General features: G+C 45.1%; 1 protein-coding gene across 2 annotated transcripts in view; it reads right to left on the bottom strand.

The window, feature by feature from the left end:
- LOC118670095 (core histone macro-H2A.2) overlaps window positions 1-10504 on the bottom strand; it is a 43537-nt gene extending 33033 nt beyond the window's left edge. The window contains exon 1 of one of the 2 annotated variants that reach the window (XM_036336963.1): window positions 9803-10504. The gene's annotated coding sequence lies outside the window, so the exon portion shown is untranslated. The remainder of the gene's footprint in view (window positions 1-9802) is intronic. The other variant, XM_036336962.1, reaches the window with a different exon arrangement.
- Between the last annotated feature and the right edge of the window lie 4816 nt (window positions 10505-15320).

Here is a 15320-nt window from a genome sequence, read left to right as displayed (position 1 = left end):
TGTAAACAATATTTAAAATCATACTGTAACCCCAGAAGGGAGGAGAGAAAAGAAAGCAAAACTCTTAAGCATTCGCCGTGATTGAATGAATTGCTGTTGGTGGGAAACAGCACGAAAAGACAAAACAGTCTGGTTCTTTAGACCCATGTTTTCTTTTAATTTCCGCAAATTCTTTCTCAAGCACAAAGAGCTGATAAAGAGTAAACTATGTTTTTAACCTCTCAAACAACTTCTTGAAATTTTTATTCTATCTCAACTGATGAGAAATGTGACAACCCCAGCCAATCAGCAAGATGGTTCGTTAGAAGTTGCCAGCAATCTTGATTTAAATGACCATTTTTCTGCTGTCAAGCTTCTGTATTTATTTATTTATTTATTTATTTATTTATTTATTGTTATTTTAAAATGTTTTTATCGATTTCAGAAAGAGAGAGGGAGAGAGATAGAAACATCGATCGGTTGCCTTCTGCATGTGCCCGGACCAAGGACCAGACCTGAAACCTAGGCATGTGCCCTGACCTGGAATCCAACCAGCAACCTTTCGGTGCACAGGATGATGCTCAACCAGCTGAGCCACAATGGTCTGGCTGCAAAGCGACTTTAAAAAAGAGAGAGCAGTCAGTCATTTGAGACTGGGAGCCGTGATTATAGGCCCGCGAGTCACAGGTGAGGTGTAGTTGGGCTGATGGTCCATCTTGACAAAGGACCTGGAACTATGAGAGCACTATTTGAAAGCTCTCTTTGCGATCATTCTCTTCAGAAGTAAACGAATCAAAAGGCTTTCATATATACATCGTCTTAAATCTAGAAATAACAGGTCTTATGGCTTTTTAATGATGTAATTTAAAAAGAACTTTACTGCTTTCTGAAATGTATACGAACATGAAATTCATAGTGTCATCCCCTAATGGATTCGTGTACTGTTTTAAAATTGTTGAAATTTATTCATTTTTAGTCCCCATGACATTTCCCTAATCTGTATAACATTGTGCTTCAGAATATTTTATATTGTAAATATTTATGAAAAAACGAAGTAGACACTGCAATGAAGCATCTTTACTCTTGTCAGTTGGAAGTTATCCTGAGGGAGAATAAAATGAGATGAAATAGAACTCGGTAGGACATAAGGGAATTCAATATAAATATATTCACTATATGTAGAAATATATTTTTAAAGGGTATGAAAAAAAATCTCTTAGCCTTGCAACTAATAGAATTCTAATATATTTTGGTGTGTTACCCTAAGTGCTGTATTAAAATAATAGTTTGTTAGTATTATTTTGTAGCTGTAAAAACCATTTTCAGTAATACTAGCTAAATCTCTTGCTCTATTACACTTCCATTTATGAACTCCAAGGGCAAATCATTATTGCGCAAGCGATCCTTCCCAAACCATTTTCTCCAAGGCCACCTTTAAGTGAATGAGAACAGTCAATAATTTTATCGTCCTATCTGTTAAAGCACATTAACAATTTATAATGTAAAGAGCTCTATCAAATGCAATTTCATCAAAATGACATGAGGATCAAATTAACCAAATTAACCATCCATGAACGTTAGAACCAAGCATTAGCCCAATTTATTTAAATTATACCATTGGATTACAAATCATTCCCTTTTTAAAAAGTATTTCAAGTCATGTCCTGGAATAATCTAGTAGGAAGCTCAACTGCCGACACATTCTTTCTAACACAGAGGCAGAGAATGTGTGGCTATCTCAGGATTTTAGAGGGGAGGGGCATTTTAGAGGCAGCAGAGCAGAGGATGGGAGCCTATGATACGGGGTGGATTTAGGCTGTCTGCGGCTACTGCAGTATGCAGTGACTTTAACACGTTTTGTCTTCGTTGGTGTGCTGCTATTTCTTAAGAGAAAAGCACACATTGTTGATATACACTGTTTCCTTTTTATTAGCCTTATAGTATTTTCTACTCTCTCTATATAAAAGCCTAATATGCTAAGTGTCCGACTGAGCAGCCGACCTCTAGACCAGTCGCTATGACACGCACTGACCACCAGGGGGCAGAGGCTCCAACCGGGAGGTTAGCTTGCTGCTGGGGTCTGGCTGATTGGGACTGGGCGAGATAGGCCGGACACGCCCTGGAGCCCTCCTGCAATCCCTCCCCGGCTGGCTGGCCCTGACTGGCTGGCCCTGATCAGCCCGAATGGGAATGGGCAAGACAGGCTGGACACGCCCTGGAGCCAACCTCCTGTGGTCCCTCCGCAGCCTCTAAAATATTTCTTCTAATTAATTTCCTTTTAATGTGCATGAATTCGTGCACTAGGCCTCTAGCATAAATATATTTGGCTACTTGTGGTAAGAGCTGGATGAGAAATGACTGTATAAAAATAACGTTAGTGCTCCTTGAATCTGAGTTATAGTAATGCATCCCAGAAGAAAATGAACTGGTTTGCGTTCCTGAATCTATTTATTCATGGAAAACAAAATAAAAATAAAAACAAAACCCTTCACTAGGTGCAGCCTGGTCTCTTGTCTTTTTGCTTTTTGGGAATTGGCAAATAGGAACTGTGAGCAACCTGTTTTCTCGAAATCAAAGTTTCATATTAATAGTGAGGTTTACTGTTCTAAACAGCGGCCTGTCTCGCTTCTCTGAGCCAAGAGGAGCTTCTCAGGTGGGAGTGAGGGGATCTGGGAGGGCCCTTTGGGGGTGAGAGTGGGGGTACCAGTACCAGGCAGCAGTCCAGAGACACCCATGATTGCTGGGCAACTGAGTATATGGGGCGGGGGGAAGCGTGGGGCAAATCTGGGTTCTCAAAGCTACAACATACTGTGCTCTGCTTTAAGCAGAGGCAGCTGCCCCTTTCTCCATCCCTCTACCTGCCTGCTCTTCCCTACCCTGCTTTCCTTCCTGTCAGTCCTCAGGCAGTGGTTGCACTGTGGAGACAAGTGGCTGGGGAACTGTGGCTTCAGTTGCACTGTTTTATGCTAGTGACAGGCAGAGTTGCTCCTGGTCATGGCCGTGTGAATCCCCGAGAGCCTCTGGGCCCTGGCTCATTGAATCAGCTGCACCAAGCAACCACTAGCCATACCACGTCATTTCATCTGTGGGTGGATCTGGTTAGTCGTCTAGGGGGCATCATGGTGGGGGGAATGAAAGGTGCCATGGACCAGAGCGGGGATGTGTGGGAGGGGGAAGGGGTCCATTTCTGTCTTGACCAGCAAATCAGCTGATTTTTCATAACTTCCCTTTGGCTCAAACAAAACCTTTCAGGAGCTCTAAAATATCAAGCAGATGGAAGGAAGGGGTCTGTGCTGGTTGGAGCTGGGAGGTGCCTGGGAACCTCGGTGGCTTGGTCCCCACATTTCCTGCCTTGGGTCTCTGAGGAACTCTGAGCTCTGCAGAGCTGCACCTGAGAACCGCTGCACCGGCTGACCTCAGAGGGCCCTTCCAACATGAAAAATGATGCTTTCCTATGAAGATGCTCAAACTGTCACTCCTACTGACCCCCCATCTGTTACCTACATTCACAGAGAGGGAACAACCGGGTAGAACTCAGTCACACCCAGGTGAGCTTTCCTTTGAAGTCACTATTTCATCACCCACCATAACCATGGGAAAGAAAAACTGGGCCTGAAAATGGCTTCATTTTGTTCTGGGACGGCTTCTTCTCCCACCTGGAGACAATGATCTACACTGTTTACTCCACAGCAGCCGGGGTGGGTGGGGGGTGGGGGGAAATCCATGTTAATTGCAAAGGGGCAACACTTGAGTTCAAAGAATTTCTGGAAGACTGATCCATGTGGAAGTTTAGCACTTTGGTGTCGAACCCAGTGAATTATCATCTGATCTAAAAGTTTATGTTCTGTATTTTATAAGCTGCTGGAATTCACCTTTTTGTAGTCCACCACCACTATTTAATTTTCATGGTTTTATTGAGCAATGACGGCAGCACAAAACCCCAGTTACATAATTCTGTGTATATACCATTTGCGGGCCAGTAAACACAGGGCCTGGGCTTTCCAGGGTAAGTTTGGTCTTATTTTTGTTGTATTTTTGTCCTGTTGTCATGGAAACACCCCAAACTTAGGCACCTAAACTATGTCATGAGGACTGCCTCTCATCCAGAAACAACCCCCGAATATTTGGTCAGGCCGTGTGTGGCGCTTTTGGGCTAAACAATATGGTGGCTGCAGCTAATTCTCCCGACATCCGCAGCTGAAGTACACGTCCCTGTACTGAGCCCGGTGGCCCTGCCCATAACTGCACACACACTTCTGTCAAAGCGAGAGAATTCTGACTTGAATTACTTACTCTATTCCAAGTCCAAATTGGCAATGTCAGTCAAATAAATCGGGCAAAGTATGATGGATGGTGAGATGGATAAATGAACATTAAAGGCTTCGGAGAAACCACCAAATTTATCTTATTTAATACTTTGTGACAAGACGGCTTAAAGCACAGCGCTAGGTGGCTCAATCTGATGCTCCTTATCTTTCTTTTGGCATAGTCAGACAAAACAGATGCAAATAAGGAATTTTAAAATAAAATTTGCATAATATTAAACAGCATTTGAGAGTCACTGGAATGCTGGCAGCTTCTTGTTCTCACCACCTGGACGGAAGGACATAGGGCTGAGGAGTAAGGGTGCTTGGGCTGGAGTCCTACCTCCACTACTCACCAGTTGTGCAGTGGGCGACCTTGGGCACATTCTTAACCTCTTTTCTGTAAAATGGGTATAACAGTATATACCTATAGGACTAGCTATTATTTAATAAGTATCTTATTTAATACATTTAATAAGAATTAAGCAGATTAATACATGTAAAGTGCTTGGAACAGTACCTGGCAGGTAGCAGGCATTTAATAAGCACTGGCTATTATGACTTATTTCCACAAAATAAAGGTTTAGCGAATAATTTTTAGGGAATGCTAACATTGTCCCTCCATTTCAAAAGCCACTACAGTAGACCCTTGAATGTCAGGGTTAGGGGTGCTAATCTCCCAGCACAGTCGAAAATCACATATAACTTTTACTCCCCCAAACTTAACTACTAACAGCCTACTGTTGACCAGAAGCTTTACTGATAACATAAGCCGTCGATTAACACCTGTTTTGTATGTTATGTGTAGTATATACTATATTCTTACAATAAAGTAAGCGAGAGAAAAGAACATGTTATTAAGAAAATCGTAAGGAAGTCAGACCAGAGCATTTTCTCAGACTGTTGAGATCTTGCTTCCAGGCATGCCCTCTATTTGGCTCAAATAAACTCTTATAAAAATTCTCTACAGCTGTGGACATTCTTATGTCAACAGAGAAAATACATTTACAGTATTTATTGAAAAAAAATTCTCATATAAGAGGATTCGAACCAGTGTTGTTCAAGGGCCAACTGTACTATATATCCTATTACAGTGCTTGACAGTATGTGTATGAACACGAGACTTAAAACTCAGCAACATCTTTCTACACCACTGGCCTCAGGAGTGGCGTAAAGGGTGGTGATGCAATTTTAACCCTGGAAAACTCTGAGACACACATAATCTACTGAGAACTTTCATGACAGCGAATATTTTTGTTTTTTTCTTAAGGCTGGGCACTGTTGGGCCCTTCCTCGTCTAAGCCTATATTTCCCGAATTCCATCTGCCTGAGAATTCACAAGCATTGCAATGTTAGAATCCTGGGATTTCACAAGATCATAATCTAACATTGAAAGGGGCTTGAGTGGTCAGTGGGTTCCCCTTCCTAATTTTAGCCACAATGAAAGGTGTGGCCTGGGAGGGCAGTGGTCAGGAAAGGACCACACAGTCTGCGTGAGACAGATCGAGAACCCGCGCCCTAGGCCTGGGGCTGTTTTCCTGTCCTCTGCTGTGGGTTTTGCTACCCGTGGCACCTAGCATAGTGTTATGTACATAATCAACGTTCAACAAATATTCCAGCCTTAAATATTTGTTTTAAAAGCAGTTTTGAGACTTTTTTTTTTTTTAAGGAAAATGAATTATCTTCTCAACCCTTATCTTTCTCTGCAGCCTAATTTCCAATATGTATCCCAGTGTGCATTCAGGAGAAAAAAAACCTCCCCATTCTAAAGTTTTCACTACATTCCTTAAAAAAAATTATATATATATATATTTTTTATTGACTTCAGAGAGGAAGGGAAAGGGAGAGAGAGAGATAGAAACATCAATGATGAGAGAGAAACATTGTTTGGCTGCCTCACCCGGGCTTGTGCCCTGACCAGGAATCAAACCATGACCTCCTGGTTCATAGGTCCATGCTCAACCACTGAGCCACACCATCCCTTCCTTTTAAAAATCACCCCCTTCCAATACCATTGTTAGAATTCTACTGGCTCGTTCTTTTCTTCTAAATCTAATTTAAGACATTCATAGAATCATGGCAGTGAAAGAAACTGTGTTCACTCCTCCATCTGGACCTTCGAAGGGCAGAAATCAGCCTTGCAAGGGGATGTATACAAACCTGAGAAGAAAGAGGAGGAACGAGCTGGAGCTCTGAGTCTGCGTCAGGCTTCCTTTCACCTGCCTTGTCTCCCAGCCCCACTGCACTCTCCGTGAAGCCTAGTGCAAGCCCTCCCCTGCAGCCTAGCATTCTCCTCTCCCTTTCACAATTGTGGGAGCATCTCACTTGTGACTTTTATTGCACATCATTAGTTACTCTTAACTTGTTAATTGTATTTTGTTAGCCAATCAACTTATAAATTAATGCAAATTTCAATATTTTAATCATGGTTATGGGTGGGTCTGAATATGACTAAATGCCTCGACAAGTCCTCCAATTCTTGTCTCTGAGTGCGTGTCTCGTTCTACACACTCCCTCTCCACTTATGTATGCGTTTTTACTTACAGAAATGCATAGTTTTATTGTTTTTAAAAGGGTACTATACAGTATGTATGGTTCTGCAATGTTTTTTTTTTCCCATTGATACTGTATGTCTTGGTGATCTTTCTGTCTCTGTATAGATAGACTTACTTCACTCTTTTTACCTGCTGCCTAAGTTTCCAGAAGGCAGATGGACCAGGTTACTTAGCCATTCCCTATCGCTGGCCATTAGCTGTTTTCAACTTCAGAATTAGCAAAACCCTGCAATGACAGGGAATTACGTAATCTGTGCTGGTGTGTGCCCGCTTCTCTAGGGTACATACCAAGAAATGGAAATGCTGGGTCACAGAATGTGCACGTTATAGATTTTCAGGGTGCCAAACTGCCCTTCAACTTAGCTACACCAATTTACATGCCTGTCAGCAGGACATGAAGGACCAGTTTTCCCACCAGCTTGCCAATATGAAGAACTTTTGACCTTGTTTTCCCTGCATATATATTTTATCTCCTGGGTTTGGGGCTGAAAACCCTGAGAGCAGGCCCATGATGACTTCATATTTGCATGTCTTCCCGTATTCAGAGGTGTTGAGTAATTGGGGTTCAATAAATGCTTGTTGAAGGATCTCTAACCATAAGTTCTTTGCTCATCCCTGTGCAACACACACAAAAACATTCTTAAGAAAGTTGGTTGAATTTCTGTACATACTTCCCTCTAAACAAGTTACAGACATCTTTCATTTAAAGCTGCCTAAGACAGGATTCCCTCCTGCTTTGCCGGCAGGAGGCAGTGAAAACAGACCTGGTTTTCTCAGACAATAGATGGCAGGGTGTTCCACCCACTGGGAAAGAGCAGACTGAAGGCGCCTTAGAATTCCTGGGAACCAGACAGAAGACAGGATGAGGGAGTCAGGTCAGAATCTTGGAACATTCTGGATCCAAGGAAATAAATTATTTTATAGAGTTTCAAAAGAGAGGAAACTATTAATAATGTCTAAAGCATGGCAATAAATGGATCCAGGTGAGGAGGAACTGTGACAGGGTAGGAAAAACTGGAGTGGAGAATTGGGCATATTTTTTTTTATATATATATATATTTTATTGATTTTTTAAAGAGAGGAAGGGAGAGAGATAGAGAGTTAGAAACATCGATGAGAGAGAAACATCGATCAGCCGCCTCCTGCACATCTCCCACCGGGGATATGCCCGTAACCCAGGTACATGCCCTTGACCGGAATCGAACCTGGGACCCTTCAGTCCGCAGGCCTACGCTCTATCCACTGAGCCAAACCGGTTTCGGCGAATTAGGCATATTTTTAAAGGAAGTTTAGAGAGAGGAAAGAGGTTTTTAAAGGTGTGAATGACAGATAGTGCGTTTGTTTGTTTATTTATATGATAATCATGGGCCAAAGCCTTTCTAAAACTCCATGAGCGCGATTCCCAATGATAGCACTCCGAACGTCACATGGAAATGAGCGTTTTCCAGAATGGTAAGAGGTATCTTTCAATAAAATATGAACAAATGGAGAATTATGAGTAGCTTAGTTTGTGTTTCACAAAGGAACTGGTTCTAGACGAGAAACAACATAAGCGAAGACACATTTCCGCTCTTAGGAATGTTTCTTTTTCTCTCACCAACTGCGCAGCCCAGCGAGGGTACAACTGCATTTCGGCACGAACACAAATGTGGAAAGCGAGGGAAGCGTGTGCTCTGGGGGACTGACTACCCCTCCGGTGCCTGCGGTCCGGGGGCCCTGCTTTGAATCCCCTGGAGACCTCAGACCCCCGGGGCTGTTGGGGCACCAGGGCTGCCTGTGCCGTCGGACCTGCGAGGCGTCACACCGCTGCACCCCCCAAACACACGTGGACCGCGCCTGGGGTTCTCGGCCCCTTTCTCTTGCCGAGAACCTGTTACGGATAAACCCAGCAGCGAACGGGCCTAAGTCAAGCCCGTGGTGGCCGGATCAGCGACTGGAAGCTCCTGGAGGAGGGGCACGGGGCCCTTTGGGGGCTCCATGCCCTTTTGGCCATTGTTGTGCGGAACAAAGAGGGCAGGAGCGGAGGGCGCCCCCACGAGGAAAGGCGGGAAAGGACGCCGCGGGCACGATGCAGCAGGCGGGCGAGGCTGGAAGTGGGGTGCTCCTGGCGAGCGGGCTGGGGGCCCGGGGGGGGGGGGGGGGCAGGCCGGTGCGCCCGCCGCGGACCGCCCCACCCCCTCCCCCGCACGCGACCGCACCGCAGCCACTTTACTTTTAACCCCTTTCCTTATTATTATCATCTTTTCCCGCGCAAAGCCGGAATCCGGGGCCGCCATTTCCCGGGGAAAGCGCGTCGCGCGTCGGCACCGGGCGCCCCGGAAAGGGAACCGGAGGGGAGTGCCCGGCCCCGAGCCCTCCTCCGCGCCGGCCGGGCTCCCGGCTCCGGCGTCCTCGCCCCCGGGGCTCCGGTCCCTTCCCTCCGCCCGGCGCCTCCGCGCTCTGTCCATTGTCAGCCCGCAAAGCCGGCGCCCGGCCCGCCACCCTCCGAGGCCCCCGAGCGGCCCTGCGGGCTCCCGCGGCCCCGGCGCAGCCCCCGGCCCCCGCGCCGGTCCCCTCGGTGGCGGGGCGCCTCCCTCCTCCTCCTGCGCCCCGAACTCTGCATCCCCAGGAGCCGCCCGCGCCCTCCGCGTCCAGCCTCGCCCGGGGCCCACCGCTGGACGCGCATCCCTCCTCCGCCCTCCCTCTGCGCCCGCGATGCCCGACTCCTCACCGGCCGCAGGAATTTCACCGCTTCTTGACCGCCCCCCCCCCCCCGCCTTATTTCCTGGGAAGCAAGTTGGGCAGCTTGATTTATACATTTTTCTTTTTGCGGGGAGAGTCGACTATCCCGGGTGCACCCGCAGGGGCTGGGCAGCGGGGAGAGGCGGGGGGTTCTCTCCGGCCCCTGCACGGTTCCCGCGGCCGGTTTTGTTTCCAGACCCCGAGGACCCCCGAACAATAATGCCATCGCCATGGCGGGCTCACCTGGTGCTGCGCCGCCTGTTCCGGGCGCCGGTGCCCTCGGCGCGCCCTCCCCGCGCGCAGGTTCGGCCCGCGCGGCGCCGGTGCGGGGCAGGACTCTTCGCCTTTCTTTAGGTCCTATCTGTGCGTGTCAATGGCGGCAAGCAGCAGTTCTCCGGGCCGCGGATAGCAGCGGGGGGAGGAGGCGGAGGGAGAAGGGATTGCTCCTTCTCCACATAACCACCTCTAGGAGGAGTTGCTCTGCCTCATCCCCCGCCAGCCCAGGCTCCGCGACGGGTCCAGGGCTCTCCGTGGGGCTTGATGAGCTATTGTCCTGCAGGAGCATTAATGAGGGCAGCGCGCGGCCTCCGCGGCGCCGGCGGACCTGCTGGGCGCTCGGAGGCCCCTGGCTAGGACCAGGCTTCTCCCAGAGCCGGGGACCGGCGCTGTGGTCGCGATCCAGAGGCTGCTGGATCCACCTTGGGTGGAAGAAGGTGTGGGCGATCACGGGCAGTTCTGGGGAAGGCCTGAGAAGATGAAAGCAAAAATTGCCACCTTCGATGGGCTCGTGTCCTTTAGTCATAATAAATACAGTAACGTTCGTGTTCACCACTGGGACGACAGCCTAGGGTGGCCACAGCCACAGGAACTGAGAATTTATGTCCACGCCTGTGGGCTTTTTTATAAAGTAAGACCGATTTAGAATCCAGCGTTGCGTCATATTTGGAGCAGCAGATGTATGTTTTGGTGATTATAACGGCATGGACATGATTTTTAATTCAGTTGCTTTACAGTTTGTCAATGTGTAATATTTCAACTCTTACTAAGTGTTAACACAAGGCTATTGTCCTAAGGACCAATTTTTATTAGTTTCTAGGAAATATTCTGGTATATTTTGATTTAAATATATTTTTGACAATATCAGGTGTGATAATGGGATTAGTGGTTGGTTTGTTTCTTCTGGAAGCCAGTCTCTTCTTTGTAACCCGAGATGTTGGCCAGGGCTCTATGGCTAGAGGGGTGAGTCAAAGGAATTTGTTTAATTTCAGTGGGAAATGCTAACTTGCTATGGACTATCCACACTTCCTCTGATTTCTTCTTGATAAAGGACTGTGAGAGGCAAAATTTTTGTTTTTCCACAAAAGAGAAACCCACAATTCTCTAAGCATTGAGCAAATGTATGTGTTTTAAAGCTCCTCCCGTTTGGTAGTATTGTGTATATTTGCCCCTATAAATTTGTAAATGTTTAGGCAATGGGGAATCTTGGGGTGACTGAGAGCCTCCAATTGCTTGAGCGGGAAGAACCCGAATGCCCACTGCCTTCTGGATTCATACTAGTTGATCAGGTCTGTTGACGTGTTTAGTAGATAGCACTTTAGACCACGTGCATTTTAAACAAGTGTTTGGGAAGTCAGCTGGCTTACCCCAAAGATCATGGATGCATCATAAAGGTACAAGTAAGCCTCTCACTGTTTAAATCTCATCTGGTTTCTCAAACTCTCCTGGACTCAGTGGACTCAGTTTAGTGAGGTTTCCTCCACTCTTCTTCCTACTCTTTACCCTCTCTCTAGATGACTTCACTGTCTTTGTCTTTGACCTGGTACTCTCTAGGTCAGAAATCTAGTCGGGAGAAGGCCCTCTTTGCCCAAGACTTATATTTAAAGGGTTTCAAATGATCCCCTGGGCATCTTATAATGGTTTCAACTTCCTCTTCCTATAGGAAGCGCCTCACTCTCGTCTTAAAGAGATTTCTGGTGCCCATTCTTGATCATCATTAGCCTCCAGGCCAACATTCGGGAGGGTTCAGGAGCCTTTTGGGAGTGCTGGAGAAATGATCCAATCAGCCAGGCTGACTGAGATATCGTTTAATAATTTATCAATGTATATTAGATTCACATTCTCCCTGTAACTTCCCAATACAAATGACAGGTGTGGTCATTTTTATGTGCATATTATGTATCTCGTTTCATCCTAGCATTTTGTTTAGTGCTATTCTGAGAAAAACTGGGTCTGAGAAACTTGTCAGGATTCTCCCATGTCCTACAGGTTAGTTTCTTTAAATAGGTGATATAGTGGCAACTCAGAGAATCAAGGAGAATGTCAGCTTCATGATCCTGTTGTTCTTAGAAGGGGTCACAGAGTTCAAGTGCTTTATGTTATAGGGAGAGGTCTGGTATTCAGGTGGGTGAAGTGACTCACCCAAGGCCACCTGGGTAATTGGCGGCAGAGACTCTGGTGCATTACCATATACGCAGCTAATGTCGTTTCCACCAACTCCAAACTTCTCAGGATGTATATGGGACAAATAGGCAAGCTAATATGCAAATGTAGTTAAATTATAGCTATTTAATATTGAACATTTGACACATGAACCAAATTTAACACAGATAATATTGTGTAGTTAAAATTAAAAATAGTCAACATGACTATCAACTCATCAGTAACCTTGAGTTTTGTAGTGGCTTCCAGCTCAGGGAACCTCCGGCAAGGTGAATAATTGTGACAATAATGAACACGTATTGGATACTTCCTATGTGCACTGAGCTTTCCCCTTACCAACTCATTTAATCCTTACCACAACTCTATGGGGTGGGCACTGTTTTCTCCTTTGGCAGATGAAGGAACAGGCAGAGAACGGATGAGAAACGTGCTCACAGTTGGGAAGTGGCAGGTTTGTGCTCTTAATCCCTGCCTTAGTCTGATGGTATGGATGTGTTTATTCTGTTTAAACAAAGGAATTTTGTGATTAGTCACATTATTGAACCATTACATATACATATCCTTGGACCTTTCCTAATACATATCCTCAAGCAGTCAGCAGAAAGACTAATTATAGGATGTTTGCTTGATTACTGTTGCACTGGAAATACTTCCTTAACCTTTGACCTGTATGTGTGGATAATATTATGAATAAATGTATTGATTGTGTGTTGACTCCATTAGCAACAAGGATGTCTAGTAAACATTTTACTGGGATGCAGGATGGACTGCTTCTCCACTTAGAGACAGGCATGTAGCATGATTTAGATACTGAACAAATTAATCAACCATGCAATTAGATTCATATTCTATTAAGTCTACTCGTAATTCAGCCACAAAATCACCTATTTAAAAATAGCTTCATGATTTTTGTCCCCCCAAACCTTTTATTTCTCATGATCCAAATTTATGATGTGTGAAGTGAGTGGGTTTTTATTTTCCATGATTAGTCCTAATGTAGTTTATGGCACCTATTATAATTGGCGATCATTTTACCCTTCTGAAGTCTTGTTATGCAATCACCCTATTAATTTCCTGACCCTGGGCTCTTCCAGAAAGACTATGCCATGTGGGTATGTATTGATATCTGACATATGTGTACACGATTTACATATCCAGAGTCTTTTTGTTTGAGGTTTCTCATCTTCTTTGAAGTAACCCGAGATTTCCTGGGAGTATAATAAAAGCAGATGGGGATCATTGGTTTAAGCTCTTCTTTGAATGTAAGAATTAAGGAGAATGTCAGGTTCATGATCCTCTTGTTCTTAGAAGGGGTCACAGAGTTCAAGCGCTTTATGTTATAGGGAGAGGTCTGGTATTCAGGTGGTGAAGTGACTCACCCAAGGCCACCTGGGTAATTGGCGGCAGAGATTCTGGTGCTTTTCCATATGCCCAGCTAATGTCGTTTCCACCAACTCCAAAGTTAGGCAATGCCAGACGTTATATTAATTCCATCAAGGCACCAGCTGGCATAACTCTAGATAGCAAGTTGGGCCCTGAGGTTATGCGTGCAGACAAAGCACCTAGCTAAATGGTACTCTTTTATTCTAAGACATAAGTACAGCTTCTAAATGTACCTTGTAGCCTGGAAAATACTAAGCAATCTGATTAACATTTTTTATTAGCTAGAAATATGCAAAGTCTTTTCTAACCTGAAGATATGCTTTTTTTATTGATTTTAGAGAGGGAGGGAGAGAGAAACATTGATGCGAAAAAAAAACGTTGATCTGCTGCTCCCATACATGCCCCAAAGAGGGGTGGAACCCGCAGCATAACCTGCAACCTGGGTATGTGCCATCACCAGGAATCGAACTCACAACGCTTTGGTGCACTGGACGATGCTCCAACCAACTGAACTACACCGGCCAGGGCTCCTGCTGTTATATTTTAAATAGCGAACATGATTAACGCTAAACATTTATTTTCATGATCAGAACCGGTGGCATTAGGATCTTACTCATTTGTGGAAAGAAATAATGTCCTTAAAGAAAAGACACACAGGCAATCATTATGCTAACAAGGCCCATTCTTAGTACGGCTGGCTAAAACAAACATCTTCCTCCCTAACAAAGGAAGCACTTTACTAGTCCTGGTCCTAACAACTACAACATCACCATACTTTGCAAGTAATAGTTTCTGCTCATAGCGCTTTGGATACGAAGTCCTGACCCTTTGGTCCTGGAAAAGGGGATTTAAATGAGTGGGAACGTGTTTATAGATGCGTATCTATGTATATACATCTGTATAGGAATAAATAAATATTTGATGTATGTGTTACATGTGTGCACTTTATAAGATGGATAGTGACTCAGACTATAGTAGGCTCAGAGTTAAGGCTGATTTGGATTTTAAAGGAATCTGCCAAATGTTTAGTGTTTAACCCATGAACTATTTTGCAAAGGAAAATGACATGTTTTAGGTTTTTAAGAGAAATATATTGTCACCTCCAATTACATAAAGTTGTGGTTAGGAAAATAAGGCACATAATGTCATTAAATTTAATGGAAGCAGAACCCGGAGCTACGGGGAGTGTGCCAGTTGGTGCCTGGGTCTGTTGGGTGCCGAGCTCTCTAGGCAGAGCTCTTTGCAGCACTGCGCTGGGGAGTGGCAGCACGCAGCCGGGGAGCCTGGACCTTTGCATCTGTGTTGGGAGATCTGTGCAGTGTAGCCTCGCACCTAAACAAAATTGCTCTCTATAATTTAGATCAGTTCCAGAGAATGGGGGCATTGATTTTCCAAGTCTACAAAAGCAGAATACCATAGTAAAACTATAATTTATTTATACAAGTGGTGTGTTTTTACAAAGGCCATCTGTCAGTTGACTCTCTGATCTAAAACAAATCTGTTTGTTCCCCAGAAGAAATAACATGTCTGTTGAAAAAACGATACGGACGACAGGCTGCCCAATCCGCCAGCCATTGTGTAATAGTAACTATTTATGATATATTTACTTCTGAGGGAGTGCTGTGAGTGGAAACTATTACTTGTAAAGTATGGTAATTAATTTTTCATTGCTTCAAAGCCAAGACATAGAGCCCAGTTGCATTTATTAAGATTGCTGCACAAGAAACATGTTTCTTCTGGAAAGTATATCTAAATAAAAGCATTCAGAGAACTTGGCCACACAACAGCTCAGTGCTCTGATGGGTGGGCACAGGCCCGTGTACTTGAACTCAAGCCCTGAATTCTCCTGGAGGACGGAGGACAGATCACTGAGTGACCATGGCCACTTGATCTCTAGGCATCGTTGATGGCCCTTATTAAAAATTAGATCTTGCCCAGC

This window comes from Myotis myotis, unplaced genomic scaffold (genome assembly GCF_014108235.1).
Source record: "Myotis myotis isolate mMyoMyo1 unplaced genomic scaffold, mMyoMyo1.p scaffold_m19_p_15, whole genome shotgun sequence".
NCBI lineage: Eukaryota > Metazoa > Chordata > Mammalia > Chiroptera > Vespertilionidae > Myotis > Myotis myotis.
Note: the sequence above shows the minus strand (reverse complement) of the source record. Positions and strands in the feature narration are given on the sequence as shown.